At 40.3% G+C, this 20826-nt stretch overlaps 1 protein-coding gene across 40 annotated transcripts in view; it reads left to right on the top strand.

Annotated features, from left to right (window-relative positions):
• The window catches only part of PTPRD (protein tyrosine phosphatase receptor type D), a 1152007-nt gene that overhangs the window by 373315 nt on the left and 757866 nt on the right, over window positions 1-20826 (top strand). For all 40 annotated transcript variants that reach the window (XM_053371570.1, XM_053371569.1, XM_053371568.1 and 37 more), the window contains one exon: window positions 704-747. The gene's annotated coding sequence lies outside the window, so the exon portion shown is untranslated. The remainder of the gene's footprint in view (window positions 1-703; window positions 748-20826) is intronic.

Here is a 20826-nt window from a genome sequence, read left to right on the forward strand (position 1 = left end):
TGGATTTCACACAGGTCTGTTCTGAATCTGTGTGCATAAAATGCACAGATTCAGGCATGGCATAGGAGCAGGGTACATGTACCATATTGGCCTGAATATAAGCCTCACTTTCCCCCCAAATTCTGACCGTGAAAAGTTAAAGTGTGGCCTTATGGTATGCAGCCAGGAACGCAGGGCAAATAGTGCCAGGAGCACGGCAAAGTGGCGCCTGCCCCATGCGTATTCCCTGTCCTCTCCCCCAAGGCCGGGTAAGGAGAGAGAGAGGAAGGGGAAAGGCCACTGGCAACACAGCGCAACCCCTCACCCACCCAACAGGCAGCCAAGAGCAGCGAGGAAGGGAGTGGCTTATATTCGGGTATTTTTCCTTTTTCTCTCCCCCCCCCAATTTTAAAGGTGCAGCTTATATTCGGGTGCAGCTTATATTCAGGCCAATGCGGTACTTTTGTCCAAAAGGAAGAAAAAACTGTAAATAGAAGGGGATGAGAATTACTAAAAAAAAAACATACAGCCATTGTATCCTTCATTTGGATTTCGTTTGAAATTTTATACTTTTATGGTTTTTATGTTCCCAAGTTACAGAAGACAATTGGAATTTTTGTTTCATTAAAAAGCAAATAGATTTGTATACAATTATGATTATTATTGTTAATGAAACGTGATTCAAATACTGATTAAAACAATGCACTTTTTAATTTTCTTTTAGCTCTCTGTCCTGAGACACAACAGCAGGATGTGCCTTGGAGAAGGGTAAGTAACCCAGTTTGGTATATGTAAGAGGGCCTCAGGATATGTGTTTAGTTTGTCTGTTGATGTATGTGTGTGCAGTAGATACATTTGATCTAGCTACATTGTATAGAGATCATTTTGGGGCACTTTTCTCTTTACCAAACTCTGATACACTTGGTTTGTGTGTGCTTTTCGAGAAAAAAAATATTTATATTCAATAACTAATTTCCCAAAACGTGATGCACTCCAGCCATTAAGTTTGTAGAATTCAAGGATACAACCACAAACAGGATGGCAAGGGGGGGGGGAGTGATAATGTGGTCAGGAGTTTATTTGGGCTGTTGCATGTGCAGCCTCCATCCTCCATTTCAAAATTACCACCCTGAAACCTCCTTCTTGCAATAGTTTTCCTTCTAAAAAAGTTCTTCTCCAGGTGCGTAATATAGTTCTAGGCAGACGTAAGTCTCCAGAAAGTTTGGAGAAATTGCTTTTAATACAATGATTGAGGGAAGCAGAGGAAAGGAAGCAGGTGCTTCAGGAAAGTCATTAGGAAAGCCGGAAGGCAAGAAGACAGAATCCAGAGAAGAGGTAAGAATGGTTCTTATTCATAGCCAATCTCCAGCCTCTGTTCCGTGACCATTGTATCTCCTAAATTCCATCCCTTCTGTGCAGAACACACAGAGTTAACTTACAGGCGTTCCAAAACAATAGCCCTACCTGCAGTTACGTATAAGATAAACAAGCTATAGCTTAAAGCCCCACTCTCTTGGGGGCCCCCAAAAAAAATTAAAGGGAAAAAAAACCTTGATGTACATTTCCAAAATATAAGATAAAAAACAAATAAAATAAAACCTACATACAGCAACAGGGTTTTGTGTTGTGTAAGCTCCTATGATGTGAGTGATGGACCCTGCCTGCTAGCCTGCTCCCTAAAATATCACTGGTTTGCTCATTCCTATATATAGGGTGCCTCCATTCTTCATGGACTTGTTGCATGGCAACAGGTGCAAATGGCTTTAGATACCTATTAGGTCCATAAATTACCATATAGCGTATATTCAACACAAAAACAGAGACAATTTGTTGTTGAAAAAGGATAGGTGGACATATAAAGGGTTCCATTACCTTCAGTAGCTTAGGGCCTCATCAAACCTAAATGCGGTTTGGGCATTCAACACACCCAATATCAATTGTGCGAAGAAGGATGAAAGGACCGTGTATTTGGGAGGATATCTATGGCAGAGTGAGTGGCCTGCCAGCACACAAAGGTTGTCCCCATGAGGTGGATGAATACTCGGCCCTGGAGGGTTCCAGAATTCAGTAGCCTTTCCCACCCAACACAAACAGACATTGTCAAGGAGTGGCCAGCCCAAGGATCATGCAAAATTAACCCGTGCTGCTTTGCTCTCCTGCATCACCAAATACTGTATCATTGCATGGGTTGAATATGATTCCTTTACACACTGTGATGTTTTCATCGAGAGGCATCCTATGTTGGTTATATAGGGTTAACAGACACATCTGTTTTGCTCAGCAAAGCCCCCCCCCTCTAGTTCATTCAAAGCAAACCAAAGAAGCCAAGTGACAAATATTACAGTCTGCCAAGCATTCTTAATAATGCATCTGCAGCATAGAAGCCTAACTATTCACGGTTAACAAAAGTGACCATGCAACCCTCGTGCATTTGAATTTTGGGGGTTTTTTTAAGGTGTTCAACCAGAAAAATGGTCATTGATCCAAGCTATTACATATATGAATATTTTAATTTATTATGGCTTTTTAAATTGTGTTTTTTTAAAAGAATGTCACACTTAGAGATTTGTATCACTTATATTTTGGGTTTTTTTAAAAGAGTGATTGAGAGCGCAAATCTTTTATGTTTGCTGATCTGAAAGATGCTGTTCAACCCCTGTGTTTCAGGAGTCACATCATCCTTTATTTTTAAGATTTCACTTCAAGTATGTTTACTGGTAAATAACATTTGCGGCTGGAATTTTTCTTGGCCATTGCAGCAGTTACAAATCAAATATTTTCAAACACTTAAATATATGATATGAAACCTGATCCCATGGCAAAAATAAAAGGCTATTATTAAAAAATTAAAAATCTAAAATAATCTTCTCCGGTTTATAATCATAATACTGGGAAATTCAATATTTCTGCTCAAACAAAGAGGCTGGTAGACATATTTACAAAAGGCCTTATGATGTTTGCAGTTGACTTTGCAGAAGACAACATTTATAAAACCTTTACAGTGCCTGACAGGTGCCATGAATTCTCCTGAGGATTACTATATTCAGATATTGTCTTTCATTTGAACTTCAAACACACATTTTGCTAGGGAGTGTATTTTAATAGCTTTTGGAAATTAAAACCTTTGTATTTGTGTCATTCTAATATTCTCTATGAATTTACTTTTGGGAAACAAATTGCTGCAAAGCTAAATGCAATTATAATTTTGTTTAAGTAGAAAAAATGAATAAATGTAATAAGGATACACAGGGGAAACTAAGAAACATGAGTAGTTTCTGTGACTGTTTCTTCGAAGAAAGAAACAGTGAATGGGGAAGAGTTGTAGGACTCCCATTTTTTTGAAAAAAAAAATGCATGGCAATCTAAACAGAGTTTTCATAAATTTGGAAATCCCAGTTTTACATTACAAGTTGATCCAAGTACATTCATACCTCATGTTGCTTTCGCTTCAGGTTGAGCGTTTTCAGGGTGCATTCCACGGTGACCCGGAAGTACCGGAAAGGGTTACTTCCAGGTTTCGCCGCTCGCGCGTGTGCAGACGCTCAAAATGACGTCACGCGCATGTGCAAAAGTGGCGAATCGCGACCCGCACATGTGCAGATGCACAGAAGCAGGTTGCATTCTGCTCATGTTACGAACGGGGCTCCGGAATGGATCCCGTTCGCTGTATTGTTATCCTTATACTAGATCAACTGACGTACTTAAGTGACACTGATTTCAGTGGGGCTACTTCAAGTATGAGCAGTTTGGATCCAACTCTAGATGTTTTACAGGCATATATGAATGATGGTAGACACATCTTACAGGGCAGGGTGCAATCCACATAGCCCTATTCAGATGATTAAAAAGTGATCCTAGTCACATGATCACTGCCTAGGATTAATTTGCTAATGCTGGCCAAGAAGCTTTGTAGGCTGTGAATTTGAACCATTCTAGTAAAGCAACGTCACTAATGATAACAGACACATGAATCTCTCAATAGCAAAAGCTTCATCTTGCCTGGTTATCACTTTTGAAGCCTAAATGGGTTAGTACCCACATATTTAAAAAGACTAAATTCTCCTGTGTGAGCCTGCCCATCATTTCAGGCCACCTGGGGCAGTTGTCTCGTATAACCTCCCTCCATCTGAAATGTGGCTGGTGGGAACATATGAGAGGGTCTCCTCTGTTCCTCTGCCTAGCTTGTAAAATCCCTGTCCAGATCATGTGTCTGGCTCTGTTTCCCATAACATTCTGTCACTAATTAAACATTCTGGCAACAATTATTTCAGCAGGACTTCAGCATGACCAGGGTTTTATTTCATTAATATTGACTTTTCTCATGTTTGTTGTTTTATAAGGGGAAAAAACAAAACAATCTGCTGCCCTCTGTCAATTTATATGCTTTTGTTTTTACCTGATTGTTTTTAGTCTGGTACATAAGCCCCCTTGGGTTTTGGACTGAAACAAAAGGACAGTATATTATGGTTAAAAATTAATGAATGAATAATATCAATCATTTCATCCTCATGCAATCGATCACTTCTCCTAAGCACTGGTTCATGACTGAGACTGATGCTCTGGGATCTGCTGCAAATGAAACAGACATCTGGGAGCTTTGCCAGCATATTTTAGCCACCTTATTCTGAAACTTTATGTGCTGGGTGAGCTCTCAGATATAGGAAAGTCTACAGACAGAGATATCATATTTTTAAACACTTGAGATGTGAAGTCTGAGCACTTCACCCAACATAACAATAAAAAGTTACTTGACGAGATTTCCAGAAGACTAGCTGTCGTTATTCTTCCATAACAAACTTATTAAGTGAACTTGGAACATAAGTCGGTATATTCCATCTCAGTTCTCATGTTTCTGTTGGACATGGCAATTTTGCCACAATCATTTTGAATGGCAGATACATTTGAATGAATCCATTGAAACCTAGGGTTCATTCTTGCATGAGAACTGCCAAGTCTCACTATATCTGCATCTATAGAAGCAATGTATTCACATATGAGGAAATGTATTCATGGTGACCTCAGCATGACTACACATTTGAGGCTGCAAAATGACCCTTTTTCAGCAAGCTGAAAGAGGCATGACTGAGCCATCATTGCTCATGACGTACACAATTTCACCTCTGCTCAAGCAGTCTTTGCAGGTGTTTGCAACCATTCAGAAACCTGTGAATCCTCTTTGACCAGAAACAATAATCATGCAAAATAACTGTCTACATGCTGGAATTCTGAGCAAGCCCAGTGAACAACGTCAGTATTTCAAAAGCACAGGCCCACAAATTGGCATCTTCTGCAATGTCATATATGTAAAAACTCAGGGACACCATTTTGGCCAGTACCTAGCCACCTTCCTATGCTTCATATTCTCTTGATTCCTGTCTTACCCTTTGCTCTTATCATTTTTAATTTGCTTCATAAAAAAGCATTGAGAACACATCAATGTACTCCCCTTTCCAAAACTTTTATTGCATGGAAAGGGAGTAAATGATAGGAGAAAGAAAACAAGATTTCTCTAGAGGGAATAGCACCATCTTTGAAACTCACCATCAGGTCTCCAGACTGGGGGTGCATCTGAGCCATTGAGGCCAGACTGCGGCCAGTGGTGGCTTTTTATGAGCCCTCTCCAGGCTGCCAAGGCTGGCTAACATTTCTGCCAGATCAAGCTCCTCCTCTTCACCAGATGGGAAAGGAGAAGAGGGCACATGGGAGAAGCCTTCACTGCCTTTCCAGTATCCTCGAGTCCATCCCTGCCATTCTTCGGTGTTAACCTAGCAGGGAAGCCAAAGAAATCCACTCAGAAATGTCCCACCCCCAAATCTTACCCAGGGAAAGATGATCCCTCAAACAGACAACGCAGAAAAGGAGAGCCACATGTACAGTAATTAACCATGTGGCCCATTCCCAGCACACAAGCAGCTCCAGAAGATATGTCTGCAGTCTCCACAATGGCCATGGGTAAAAAGAGCTGAATGACTAAGCAAGGAGGCTCAGAAATTACTTTTTAAAAAAAAAACAGCTATGTGGTGGGGTTGTCCTAGAATATATTCAGGCCCTGGGCAACAACTGGGACACACCCAACCAGTGTTCAGACAAGTGGGCCAGCTCCCACAATGCCATCAACAATCCAGTCATGGAGATGAAAGAGTTGAGGGGTGGACCAGGCAAGGGCTCATATAGTCTTGCTCCTCCCATCTTCAAAGCATGATGTGCATCAGTGTGTATCCAAATGTCATGCTGGCCTGCCCTCTTCTTTGAACCCCACCCTGGCCTCAAAAGTGGTCCTGCTGCCTGATTGTGATGTATATCACTCAACAAAGTGGGGTTTCTCTAAGCAATGTCTGCCTCCTGTTCCCATGCTTTAGCAAAACATTCAACAACTTCCGTTTACTTGGCAGTGAAATAAAAAGTCTGGGGGTCATTTTTATTTCTTCACACACAAAAATTACCCAGTCGTTTAGACTCCCTTGGAAGTTCTGTCTGTCAGAAAAATGACATTGTATGTCAAGTGACACCTGAAATGAAAGAAATCTAAACTATAGCAAAACTGAACACTTGTTCTGACATTTAAAAGATGTGCCCTCACAGCTGCTTGATTTCTGTTTAAAAGTGATTAAATGCTTCAAAGCTGAAATATTTTATACTGTATTTATGGTATAAAAGTATGCTATTTAACTTTAAAAAACCCTGAAAATGATCTTTCTCTGAGGCAGAACTGCTGCTTGCATGATTCGGCACAGTAGAACTGGCATAGATGTTAAACAGTTCAGTGTTAATTACTGTGAAATGTAAATAACTGGACTCCATTCTTTGTTATTATTTCTTTGCCCTGTTTTACATCTATCACTTTTTTAAAAATACACCAAGCAATTAAAAGAAAATTGAAAATAAGTACTATTTTTTTAAATTTCCCGCACTTAATCAATATCAGCCATAAACTTGTGTGTAGTTGATGTTATTGTAATTCAAACACTGCACTGGCTTTGCTACTGCTATATTCCAGGCTACACTCTTCTTCTTAAAAATTCTGATTAGAGTTTGGTCCTTTGATTTTGCTGGCTGAGCACTGCAGCCTTTGACAGAGAATTCTAATTGCCTCTCATTTATCTAAAACGTTGGTACAGGTACCCAGGGAAGTATAAACCTATGGAAGTGAATGACAAAAAAAAATATTTTTAAAAAATGAGTTGGTTGATGAATTCACAGAAGTACAAGGGTATCTGCCCCTCTGTTGGTGGGCACTATTCAAAGCAGACTGGAATTTAGAAATTCTGGAATATACTGAATGCAGTTCAACTATTTAGCAAAATGCTTTATAAGGTGCACAAAATCTCCAGATGACAGTTTCAGTAGAACTGCAGAGCTGGAAGAGATCTGAAAATAATAATAGTTTGTTTCCTTGGCCTGAGTCAAGTGTCTTCCATGCTTTTGTTACAGGGGGATAATGTGCTAGAGAGAGTTTTCAAGAGAATGTTTGTTACAAAATCTAAGACAGAAAACTTGAAAGTGTGTGTGCTATTTTGAGGCATTTTGGTTGGCCTTATGAAGGCATTGCCCTAGTAATTTTTTTAGATTTAGTTATTGTCTCATGGCTAATCTCTACCTTTTCATTGATTTGTTCCTCTATTTGTTGAAGTGGATTATCCGGTCTTGCTGTTTCCATGACTTTTTAATGAAAACAAGTCATGATGGGCTTTGGAATGGTATGTTGTTTTGCCCTGAATAGGAAAGAGTAGTAAGAAATGCAGACATCTATGGTATTCCATGGTATGACTTGGCCTTCTAGACTTTTCTAAAGGGTAGACTTGGAACAGGATAAAATTGATTAGAGTTATCCAAAGCAAAACAACATTACTTATTTGGCATTTTTGAGGCCCCTTTTAAACAATTGAAACAGATAGTAGGATACATTCAACTTGTAGTGGCCGCATATTTTCAGTTCCCTTGAAGGGGTAGGTATAACTATGGGTATTGAGCAGATGATTGACATGAACACTTGTCTTTTCTATTAATAATAATAATAATAATAATAATAATAATAATAATAATAATAATTATTATTATTATTATTATTTATACCCCGCCCTCCCCAGCCAAGGCTGGGCTCAGGGCGGCTATGTGGACTTAGAAGAATATTTTTGTATTGGGCTTATTTATTTGATTATTTAGAGTTTATTATGTTTGAGTTTGAAGGAAAAAATTATTTCCCTCCCATGTTTGTGGACCAATCGAAGTTCAACCAACAACAGTGTGTGCAGGGAGGGGTTCCTTGTGTTTCATTCTGCTAGCTATTCATCTTCAGTGTGCGATCTTGTCAGGTGCTCTCTTTTTTTAGAAAGTAAGTTTACTAGAGCTACTGAATTTGTCTTATCTGTCATAGCAGAATTATTTTCCAAGAAATGTGTTTAATTAAGCATGTACTCCTCTACCGGAACAGCTATCCTAAATCAAGCTGTGCTTTTCCAGGTGTTCTCCCAGTGATTTAGAATGCTCTTAATCATTCTGCACCTCATTTTCTCTAAATAAAATTATGCTAAAGTTTCCAAGTTGTCAACTTTACAGGATTTTACAGGTAGATTCTAGATCATTTCCCAGCAACAGTACAATGGAGATATGTACAAATAGCTAGGATTGTGTTAAGTGTTGGCTTCACTGTCACATGAGAAAGCCCATATACCAGCGTGACTTATTTTTCTAGTTTGTAAGCCAGAGTTCCTTGGTGTGAACACAATGGGGAACTCAATACAAGCCAAGATAGTTGTGTTGAAGTTGGAGCATGATGGGATGAGGGGAGGAATAACAAGGGAGTATGTGCCCTGAGTGCTAACTGGAAGGACAGATCGTGAAGCTGAGGCTCCAATACTTTGGCCACCTCATGAGAAGAGAAGACTCCCTGGAAAAGACCCTGATGTTGGGAAAGATGGAGGGCACAAGGAGAAGGGGACGACAGAGGACGAGATGGTTGGATAGTGTTCTTGAAGCTACCAGCATGAGTTTGACCAAACTACGGGAAGCAGTGAAAGACAGGAGTGCCTGGCATGCTCTGGTCCATGGGGTCACGAAGAGTTGGACATAACTAAACGACTAAACAACAACATTTTGCCCTGATGTTTGTTCACAAATGCTTAAACCATGGCTTATGAAAGTTGGTCAACTCCAGACTGCAATTATGAGAGGGATTCAATTTCATAATTGGAAGTTTAGGTTTGCACAATTAAAGTGGATTAAAGTGCTCTATCACTTTGGTGCAACAAAGACTTTCTGTAGTTAGGAAAGTGATAGGAAAACACACTAAATGGCATAGGATGGTGATGAATTTCTTGGAAAAGACATAAGCATCTCACAAATAAATCAAAACAGATCTCAATAAAGAACAGACATCATATTATCTCCATGCAAGCTGTGCCCGTGAATGATCCCCTCTGCTGGCCCACAGAGTTATGGATGTCACTGTATTCAAAGTCACATTCCTGAGATTGCTAACATAATAGATGACACACATCTGATTATTTTAATGTCTAAAGGGTGGGGGAAATGCTTCTTTCCTCATTTCCACCAAATGGCCACAATTAACAATATTAATTTTAAAATAGTAAATAATAACCAATAAACAGCCAACAAATAATATAACTTCATGGCCAACAAGTCAAAGAAAAGGAACAAAGATCAAATACATTCTTAAGCTGCCATGTTTTACTGGTCATTGAAATGTGACTAGGTCAGGCTCTCAAGAAAGGGCACTGCATAACTTAGCCCCTCACCCACTTTAGATGACAGAAGACAGTCAACAAAATTTCAGATGTTAGGTAGAGCATCTAAGCATGTTTATACATCAAGAGTTAAGACATAAAATGTATTTATCCCATGCTGCTTAGGGGTTTAAAGATTATGACTAGTACTTTCATTTGAGTCCTGAAAACAAACTGATCATCAGTGAAGGTGGAATGATTGAAGTGATATTGTCCCAGCATCTTACCCTGGAAAACTGTCCAGCTGCTGTGAATTTTCTGCTCAATTTTTAAGGCAGATCCACATGGCAATAATCTAATCTGGATGTAACCAGAGCCTGAGCGATTATGCCCGGGTCTGATTTCTCCAGGGAGCTGCTTAGCTGGTACTAGCTGAAGCAGCTGACAAAGCATTCCTGGCCGCTTTCACCTAGGAATTCAGTATCAAATCTAGATCCAGAGGCATTTTTGAGCTGCTCAGCTGATTCTTAAGGAAGTGTGCAGCCATTTCTAAAACAATGAAACCATATCAGCCGAATCCCAAACAATGCTACCTCCATCTTTCCTGGATTAAGTTTCAAGTTGCTCATTCACATCAAATTCACATCACTGATCCCAGGCCAGGCACTGGTTCAAAACTTCTCCCAAGACCCAAAAAGCAGGTGAAAATGAGAGACATTTATTTGGTCCAGCTCTTTGGATACCCTCAACCAGCATTTTCATATAGATGTTAAACAACATGGTAGACACGATTGGACCATGTGGCAGCCTAAACCAAGGCAATTGGGTAGAAAGTATTTTATCACCATTTTCTGGATTCTTCCCTCTCCTGGAAGGACTGGTGTCACTGACACTCTGTATAAACCTCTCGACCCCATTTTTGCAAAGCAACCTTTTGTTTTCCAGTACTGAAATCTGCCAAGAGAACTAAGAAAATCAATTTTGTACTCCAGCTGTTTATGCCCCAATATATTATTTGTTTGTTTGTTGGATTTATTACTTGCCTGTTACCTAAGAATGTTTCCAAGCAATTCATATTTAAAAACATAAATACATTACACTATAAAAAGAAGGAAAGTCATATGAAACATTAACTTTTTTATAATTTAAACAACACCTGCTAACAATAAAACATAATCAGCTTAGTCCATCAAAGGACTGGGGAAAGCTGCCAGGTGGTTCTCACTGTGGGGAGAGTGTTGCACATAAAGGGAACACTGAAAAAGCTTTCTCCCTTGACATCATCTTCCAGGCCTCCCTTAGAGGAAAGACCCAGAGAAGGCTCTCACATGAATTAGGGTCACTCTCTAGTCCAGCTAAGGCAGTTACAAACCCAGGCCAGAAGCCAAACTGGTGAGTATCCAGTTACCTCTAGGAAATATTGGATTTTCATACATAAAAGTCATTATACAGTACGATGATAGATGATAGATAGACAGACAGATAGATGATAGATAGATTGATAGATAGATGATAGATAGATAGATGATAGATAGATAGATGATAGATAGATGATAGATAGATGATAGATAGATAGATAGATAGATTAGATAGATAGATGATAGATAGATAGATGATAGATAGATAGATAGATGATACATAGATTTGTTGTTGTTTAGTCGTTTAGTCATGTCTTCATGACCTCATGGACCAGAGCACGCCAGGCACTCCTGTCTTCCACTGCCTCCCGCAGTTTGGTCAAACTCATGTTGGTAACTTTGAGAACACACATCTCGTCCAACCATCTTGTCATCTGCCGTCCCCTTCTCCTTGTGCCCTCAATCTTCCCCTGCATCAGGGTCTTTTCCAGGGAGTCTTCTCTTTTCATGAGGTGGCCAAAGTATTGAAGCCTCAGCTTCAGGATCTGTCCTTCCAGTGAGCACTCAAGACTGATTTCCTTCAGAATGGATAGGTTTGATCTTCTTGTAGTCCATGGGACTCTCAAGAGTCTCCTCCAGCACCATGGACTCCATGGACAAAGACAACAGGCATATAATAGATAGATAGACAGACAGACAGACAGACAGACAGACACACACACACACACACACACACACACACACACAGTCATACCTCCGCTTACGTATCCCTCTGATTACGTAAACTTCGGAATACGTAAATGGCATTTTTTTCGGGATTTTGCCATGCATGCATGCGCAGAAGCGCTCTACCGCCCCCGCCCCCCGCGCATGCACAGAAGCTGTCCCTCCGGTTGCGGAAACCTCAGGATCCGACCAGAGCTCCGGAACGGATCCCGTCCGCAACTGGAGGTACCACTCTCTCTCTCTCTGTGTTGTGTGAGTGTGTATGGCCGAATTCATTTTGGCGCCTGAGGTGGATGCCAAAATGGTGCCTCCTTCTTCCTCACCACGGAAGAAGGGGTGAGAGAAGATCTACATCAGGAGCAAGAAGGGAAAGAAATATAGACATATGATCTGTTGCCCCAATGGATCTATCTGCCTGAGGCAGTCATCTCACCTTGCTTATTAGTTGGACCCGTCTTGAATAAAGATCTACATTGGGATCCGCTGCCTCTGTGGATTTTGCCATCTGAGGTAATTGCCTCACCTTGTGTCGTGGCTGAGCAAGCCCTGATTCTAGGATTAAGGGCTGTTTGTTTTTCCTTTCACCTCTGCTCTTTCTCTTCTTTAATATTCCTGAACATGGTAAAAGAATAATTTTATTCAGGTAAAGAGGAAAATATTTTTAGGGGACCAGAATCAGCAGAGTGAGAGGAGAAAAATAAAATGAAAAACAAATATTATTGCACGGATCATTTGGCTTTAAGATGGAGGGTTGCATTCATTTTGAATTATGCAATATTGAACCTCTTGCTGAACAATGGACATGAAAACTCCTTCGTGACTAAAATCTTTGCTCTTGGGCATTTTTAGATTTCCCAACAGCACTGAGGGGGATTTACGGGTGACATTACATATGATGTACTCAAAGTTTTCAGTGGCAATAAAGACTTTTAATCAAACAACCAATGAACAGAAACAATTAACAAGCCTGAAGGTAAGAAGATGAATGTCAATAATAGCAACATGTTAGGCAATTATTTTGCCACAAGACAGTTGAAAGAGCAAGTTAAGAACTGGGTGGGAGGGGAAAAGGGGGGAGGATTTCCCCTCAGCCATCGTGTGAACGTTATCAAGGGTTGAAGTTCTCAGACCACTGTTGTTCTATGAACCACAGATAGGGAACCCCTCAACCGGAGTGCCATCTTAGTGTTGGTGGGTTTCATTGAAAGCATCATGTATATCATTCTAAATACGAACCCGTGACTTCTAGAACTGTCATTTCTCAGAGTAATGCTTTTTCTTTCTTTCTTTTAACTCCAGTTCTGCCAACCGCCCACATTCACTTTACTTCAAATATAACAGAAGTTACCCGAAAGAACTTACAGGAAAACAATGCCTCAGTGGAAACTGCAAAATAGCCTCCATATAAGCTATTTTAGTGTGTCCAGAAGGCTGACAGAGATCATATGACTCAGAGGAGGCATAATGTAGCAGGATGATAGTGAAAATGCCAAACAATGTGAGGATTAAAGTCAGGTGAAGCCTATGTTTTTTGCCAGGGGCCATTCAAAGACTGTGCTAATTTTATTTTCTGCTGTCTTCAAGATCTTAATCAGAGGCATTCTAGTAGGCATACACTTCACGGTCCCTGTGTAGTTTCAGATTTTGCTACCTGCTGCTTTAGCACTTCAAAAATCCTCTGAAGCTGAATATCACAAGAATATCAGGCAAGCGTTACCCCCACCTCCCCTTTCTGACTGAACCATGGTAATATAATAATAAATTATTTAAATAAGTTTATCGGTTCTCTTTTGGAGGGCAGTGGAATAGGGAGCAGAGTTTATAATTACATTTTGATCTTTCATAGATTTATGTTTGCATAGGCTCAAGGAACTTAAAAGATTGTCTCGTCAAGCCCACTGCCTCAAGTATTAGCCGTAATAGAGTAAAACCGAATATCATTTGTAGTTGGAATACCCTGCACCATGGTGGGCATTAAAACATCATGTGGCAGGCAAAACAATTATGGCAATTTGATATGAAGTGTAACTCCTCAATTTGATATGAAGTGCAGCTCCTTTAGCCAGCTCACCTTTCTCCAGTACATTGTTTCCTCACTTGCTTTCAGCTACTGATTGCATCACTTTGCATACCAGCCCCTCCACTGCACATTCGCACCGTGGATCTCTTCAGCCACCCCATCCATCTGGGTGTCTTGCAGCTGGGCTCTTCATGTATGCTCCTCACCCACTCTGCCAGCAGCTGCTCTGTTTTATCTATCTGCTGGCTATGCTGCTGCCTTTGTTGCTGGTTCAAGGAGTAATGCTATTCTTCCCTCCATTTCAACTCAGGCACACCTCACTCACAGGCTTTTCTCTAGGAAACACGAATCCTACTTCTGACACCAGTGTTGCACTTCATCCCAGTTTCTAAGCCGTGTGAGATTCTAGGCACTTACCCTGGATTTGTGTTTCCTTTGGAGTTTCCTATAGAGTAGACTGGGTGGTCTTTATGATATATGGTTTATTTACACATAAATGCACCCTGATCATATGATGGAGGGGTTCACAGCATTAACACCCCCGAAAGAGTATGACTTCTCTCATAGATGTAACTTGGAGAAGTGCATTCAAGGGGATAGAGCAAACTTCACTCTTTATAGATTTTTAGATAGGAGCAGCGCTATTATCTCTCAACAACTACATGCCCACCTAAGCAAAACAGAAAATCCCCAGTGTGTTGGTAAATAATAGCTACTGGCACTCGCATTCTCAGAGCAGAAGTGAGATTAATAAATATCAAGCTTTTCATTAATTCGCCTTGTAGATTTCAGGAGATAAATATGTCATAAATAAAACAGCTGAAATTTTTGGATTTCCATTCTATTATGGGTGACTTAAAAGAAAAAAAAGAAAAGAAACCCCTTGGAGGATGGCAAGACCCCCTCCCTTGGCTGCTTCTGAAATAAGAACTGAGCTCCAAGAGAAATATGTCTGCGTTTTTCAGCTCAGTCTCTAGTGGAAAATAAAAATGACAAAAGCTCTTCATAAAATTTAACACAGGTAAGGGGGGAAATTTAGACACAGTAAGGAACATGGGCTGAACAAGCAAACAGAACAATGCAAGGATGTTATAACTGCAGCTGGCCTACTGTGTATGAGAGTTGCCACTAAAGCAAAATCTGAGGTAAATTTGAAGGTCTTTGCTGATACAAAATATCCATAGGAGAATGTGAATAATATTGTGGACGGGAGGACAAAAAAGCAGGGATCGAGGAGGGACAGTTGGGCAAGGGAGTCCCTATTTTCATCTGAGAAATGTTGGAGGTTATGGAAGCCGCCCAGAGTGGCTGTGGAAACCCAGCCAGATGGGTGGGGTATAAATAATGAATTATTATTATTATTAGTAGTAGTAGTAGTAGCAGTGGCACCAGCATCTCCTCTCTCTTGTCAATCATCTGTCCAGCAAGAGGAATGGAAAACCTTGCAAGCCCTGCAAAATATGTTAGCACATGAATTTATATCAGAGCCAAACCAAATTATTCCTTTGTGCATAGGAAGACAAGAGCTTATGATCTCATAATGAAATTATTATAACAATCTAAGTTATAGCTACCCATTATTGCCTTAATATGAAAGTGACTCCTAACACACAACGCTGAGTGTTAACCAAACAATAGTCACATATTACTTCTTTTGAAAGTTGCTTAAATTTCACCTTGTAGTAATCTACAACAAATGATCCGCTACATTACCCAAATTCTTGATCTACCCCCACTCTTTTTAAAGCTATGGAATGTGAAATGTATTACTTAATAAAGCAGAGGCGAGGCTTTGTGTTTTGTATTAAGATAGATTACTTATGTGAAATGAAAATTAAGATCATAAATCAAAACAGCTCATTACAAGTTCCTTGTTTTACTGTAATTTATCAGTTGTACTTCTATTTTTTATTGTTTGGGTATCTAGCCTATGCCACATATCCCTTTACTTCATCACTAAATCTTGCTGCTAGATATTGGTTACCTATCCATGAGCAAATGAATTATTGCCAAATGACTACACAGCCTGCCTTCATCACAGGCGCTGGGTATGGCCAGGCGGGGTGGGGGAGAAGCTTCAGCTGAAGTAAATACCCACAGTGAGAAAAATGAGCTAGATACCAAATTTCTTTGAAATATAACCAAAGACAGTATTTCATTAGGGATGCTGTATCGTTCCAATATTGTGCACATACACACATACACACACAAAATGAGCATGTTACGATTCCAGGCCTTTAGTCTTTCAAGATTTTCAGAGAAGGAATCTTTTTGAGTTCTCAGATCAACTATCCTGTAATAATGGTGCTAAAGGAAATCATATTCTTAAGAATGTACCTTTCAGGCAACTAAAAACTACAGCTCTCCAGGATTAAATCAGAAGCCGGGATGGCTTTCGTCATTCCGAGACCTGGAAAATAGGGACACTTGGAGGGAATCGCTGTGGTCTAAACCATTGAGCCTCTTGGGCTTGCCAATTGGAAGGTTGGCGGTTCAAATCCCCACGATGGGGTGAGCTCCCGTTTCTCTGTTCCAGCTCCTGTCAACCTAGCAGTTCGAAAACATAACAGCGCAAGTAGATAAATAGGTACTTCTGCATCGAATAGCGTTTCTGTGCACTCTGGTTTCCGTCACGGTGTCCTGTTGTGCCAGAAGCGGTTTAGTCATGCTGGCCACATGACCCGGAAAGCTGTCTGCGGACAAACGCCAACTCCCTTGACCTGCAAAGCGAGATGAGCGCCGCAACTCCATAATTGCTTTTGACGAGACTTAACCGTCCAGGGGTCCTTTACCTTTATGTAATTGCAGTATTGTTCTAAACAAATAAATAATTGCACAGTAAATAAAAATTGGGTTGAGGCAAAAGGATAAACAATAGGCATTCTTTGGCATGCAGGGTCTCCTACGCTTATTCTTGCTAGTGTTCAGCTGCAAGTTCAGAAGTTAGTGTTCTAAATTTTGAGGGGAACCTTTAGGTGCACAGGAGACAGCCTGCTTCAGACCTCCTCCCTCTAAACATGTGGGGGTCTCCCACTCCCCTCCCGGCCCACGGGACTGAAATAATGTGAAAGGAAACTTCTGGAAGAACAAGAGATGGGGGGGGTGGGGAGAGAGTGATAGAAGCTTACCAGTGCAATAGTAACAGCCTTTTGTCTTGCATTTGTACCACACATACTGTATGTATGGACTGGCAATCACATACAATATAGCCTTTGTGATTTTCCATTAGACCTATTATACCACATTTGTGGCTTTGCTAACTGACAGTAGCTTCTAAAGTGTGTGCAACATGTTATCTTTTAAGGTAACTATGTTTTATTTATTTGTGTTCCAGCGTGAGAAAGTACCCCTGATTGAATACAGCAAATCTCTTTGCAGGAAATGAATAAACAGCATAAGTACCTTTTCCTTTAAATTTAAAGCCCTTTAAAGCCCATGAATATTATGAATATGCTAAACCACATCATGTAGTACTCAGATCTCTAGAAGTTCGATTTTTAAAAAATGGCCTCTGCAGATTGAAAAGTTATATAGTTTTCTGTTAACTTTCCAGGACTTTTGAGGATGAATACATATGACTATTTTAATATAGTATTTGTTTCTGCTTCTATCTCAGAGCTTTTAACATGTCTGTATAACATTTGGTATATGCTATCCCAGAATCATTTATACATTTGTCTGTAAGTGCAAATGACATGCTACATAATTTATCCTGAAAGTTTAAAAAGGGGGATTTTCTTCTAGAGACACTCTATGGATCTGTGCATAATGTAATATGGACAGTGATGAATGACTTCTTGTTCAGCCTTTGCAATACACTGTTCTGAATGCATGAGCCTTTTTTATATGAATGTAACTGCATATAAAATAATGCGTTAACACTTGGATTTTACAGTCAGTGCTATTTTAGTTCCACTTCACTTTTGTAGTGCTTCTGGTATTTTGATGAGTTTTCACTGAAGTAGTGTTATTGATATATATAGATAAATAGATAGATAATGGAAAATTACACTAAAATATTTAAAATTCTGATTCAGATCTTCCTGCTGTATAAACATTCCTTTCCCCCCCAAAAAAATAGGATAAAAAGATTGCATGTATGTCATCCTAATAGTAATTTGGAAACCAGCCCAGTTGAATTTATTAGTACTTTATTTAAAGTAAAGATGTTCAGGATTACTGATGCAAAACCAAGTATGGTTGAATTGTGCAAGAAAAGGAGTAGGGTGGGTCATGGCTCAGTAATAGTGCATTTTTGTTTCTTTTTTCTTTTCTGCATGCAAGAGGTCCCAGTTTCAATCTCTGGCATCTCCAGATTTGATCTGGGAGCGAACTCTGCTGGAAACTCTTTAGAGCCATTGCCAGACTGAGCTATACAGTGGCCTGTCCGATAAGGCAGTTTCTTATGTTCCTGTGTTGTGTGGCTTTCAAATCCTCTTTCCATTACCCAGCTAACCCATAGCTGCTGCTTCCACTGCCATGGATAAGAAATTCATTTAGAACTCATAATCAGCATCTTGTGTTTTGCACATGAGCTGCGAGCTCTCAGATCACATTGCATCTTCCTTCAGTGCAGCATAGAAACATACACTACATAACTCTTGTTCCCAAAGTTGCGTTGCCCTTGTGTGCTTTCATTAAAAGCCCTTCAAGCAGATACACTCTTCTCTTAGCGCCTGAATAGAACCATATAGACTTGAAGCAAATTTCATACGCTCATTGTTGGCATTTTCTTAGCTTTTTGGAAAGGAGCCCTAAGGCAGAAATCGTATGCATCTGGATTTGGGAATATGTCATGCCAAGCTCAGTAGGACTTACTTTAAAGTACAAATGTCTGGGATCACACTGCATGGCACACTTCATTTTATAAAAGCAGGGTAGTAAAAGGTTGCTTCACCCTTTTAAATACAAAAGCAAGTCTGAACTTGGCACTACTTCTCCAATTAACTTCATACACAATTGAATTAATTTTAATATAAAATGGGTAATCATGCCCCTTTAAAATCCCCGCACTGTGCATCGGCACTGGAAGCATACGGATGAAGAAGGCATTATGAAATATTACCTGTCATGTGCAATTCTATGAATGTTTACTGAGCAGCACTTGACCTAGGATGCAGCTAACTATGAAAGATGGATTTCCAGCTTCATACAAAGTGCTCCATGTAGCATAAAAAATAAATGTTCAAGCTGATCCCCAGGATGGGGAGGGAAAAAAACAACCTACAAGAAGTCGCAGAAGCATATAGAGCGTGTAAAATGAAAAAGAAAATGACGAGCAATGGGGTGCTAGATAACAATTGGAAATGGGCATATATGTCCCACCCTGTTGGTTAGCTTTTGTTGGTTTTTTTAAATAAACAAGATAGAGTTAACTATAGAGTGTGCTGTCTCACACTGCATGAGTAGAAGGCAGTTTGTGCAAGCAATCATTCCCTTCCCTTCTTTCCTTCTGATGACCCCATTGTGTATCTCCCTTAAAAGCTTATCTAGGGGGTTGGGGTGGGCTATCGTGCATTGTGAGCTGTGTCTTATGGTGCTGTGATGGGAGGCAGAACGACCCAACACAGGGAACCTTGGATGAGTGGTGCAAGACTCTGCCCAGTTTGGGGCAATTCCTCCTCCCATCGCAGCTTCATAAGTCAAGGCTCATGATGTTCGGCATGATCCATGGGGATGCCAATAGTTGAGCTATCCCAGCAGGCTCACTCTTGCTGCTTATCAGCTGGTTGGCATTACAGCAAGCCTCCCTTGCCAGTGCACAATGGGGAACACACTTGGAAGCTCTCAACTGTGCATTGGCAGCCACGTGTCTACTTGCCCAGCACCTGACATTACGTACAATCACATATCGTGTAGGACAAGCAGCCCTGGCTTGGGGGAAATGGGCTTGCAGGCCAAATTGGAACCCATGCCAGGCCTAATTAGGCCCAAAGGCCAGTGTTTCTCTCTCTCTCTCTCTCTCTCTCTCTCTCTCTCTCTCTCTCTCTCACACACACACACACACAAAAAAAAAAAAAACACACACACACTGTGGGCAAAACTTGACAGGTGGGTGGGGAAACCCACCTGCTAAAGTTCAAATGAAGTTGCTGTAACCACCAATCAACTGATCAGCCGCTACAGCAACCTTCTTCGAAGGTGACAATCAGCTGATATATTGCTGGCATTGAGTGTCCTATATTATATATATTCCATCTCACATGATTTGTCTACAAAGATGCTGCTGCTGCAATGCAAGATTATAGTTTTCAGCAAGCAGGAGATATTCTGCTTTGGTACTGTGGGACTATATAAACTGCCTTTGGGTAGAATGAGATGGTGAGATGATAAAGCAAAAGTCGGCGATACTGCTATACCCATATTATTGTCCTATATAACTACAAGATTTAATCCAACTGCCCCAAGTTGGATTCTCTCCTCCAGGAGAGAAAGCTGGGAGCTTACCCTGACCTTGCTGTTGCTTTTTAGGCGTATTACACCATTTTCAGTGCAAAATGAGGCAGAGTATTATTGTCACTAGTCCCATATAAATCACTGCAGTTGCATGCTCCCTCAGAGTTCAAGGCCTCAGTGAGTGCTGCTTCTTAGATGAGTAGCTTTGCAGCATGAAATTCTGGTATCATCCCATATCAGAGTTATCTCCCCCAAACAGGAAAAAACAGTGCAACCTCCAATGATTTGAGCAGCTGGCAGTAAGGATCTTGATTTGATCATGTTGCTTTTCTAGACAGACTAATTGTTCTGATTTATGGTTATCACCTGTATTTCATGGGTGCTTGCTTCCAGCTCTAATTAATGGATAATTTTCAACTGCTGAAACTTTAATTGTCCCCTGAATTTAAAAAAAAAAAAAAAAAGTGGAAAGAAATATGGCTCTGGGCAAAATGAAGTTCCTCTTATGTGACCTTTTGATGGGATTTTATGGGTCAAAATACTAATAGTGATTATAACACAAATAACTGGAATCATAAATAAGACCTAATAAATAGGAGGTGGTTTAACTAATCTGAATGCCAGCAATATAGCAATGCTCTTTCTCTCTCTGTGTGTGTAAAAT

Source organism: Podarcis raffonei, chromosome 17, assembly GCF_027172205.1.
Source record: "Podarcis raffonei isolate rPodRaf1 chromosome 17, rPodRaf1.pri, whole genome shotgun sequence".
NCBI lineage: Eukaryota > Metazoa > Chordata > Lepidosauria > Squamata > Lacertidae > Podarcis > Podarcis raffonei.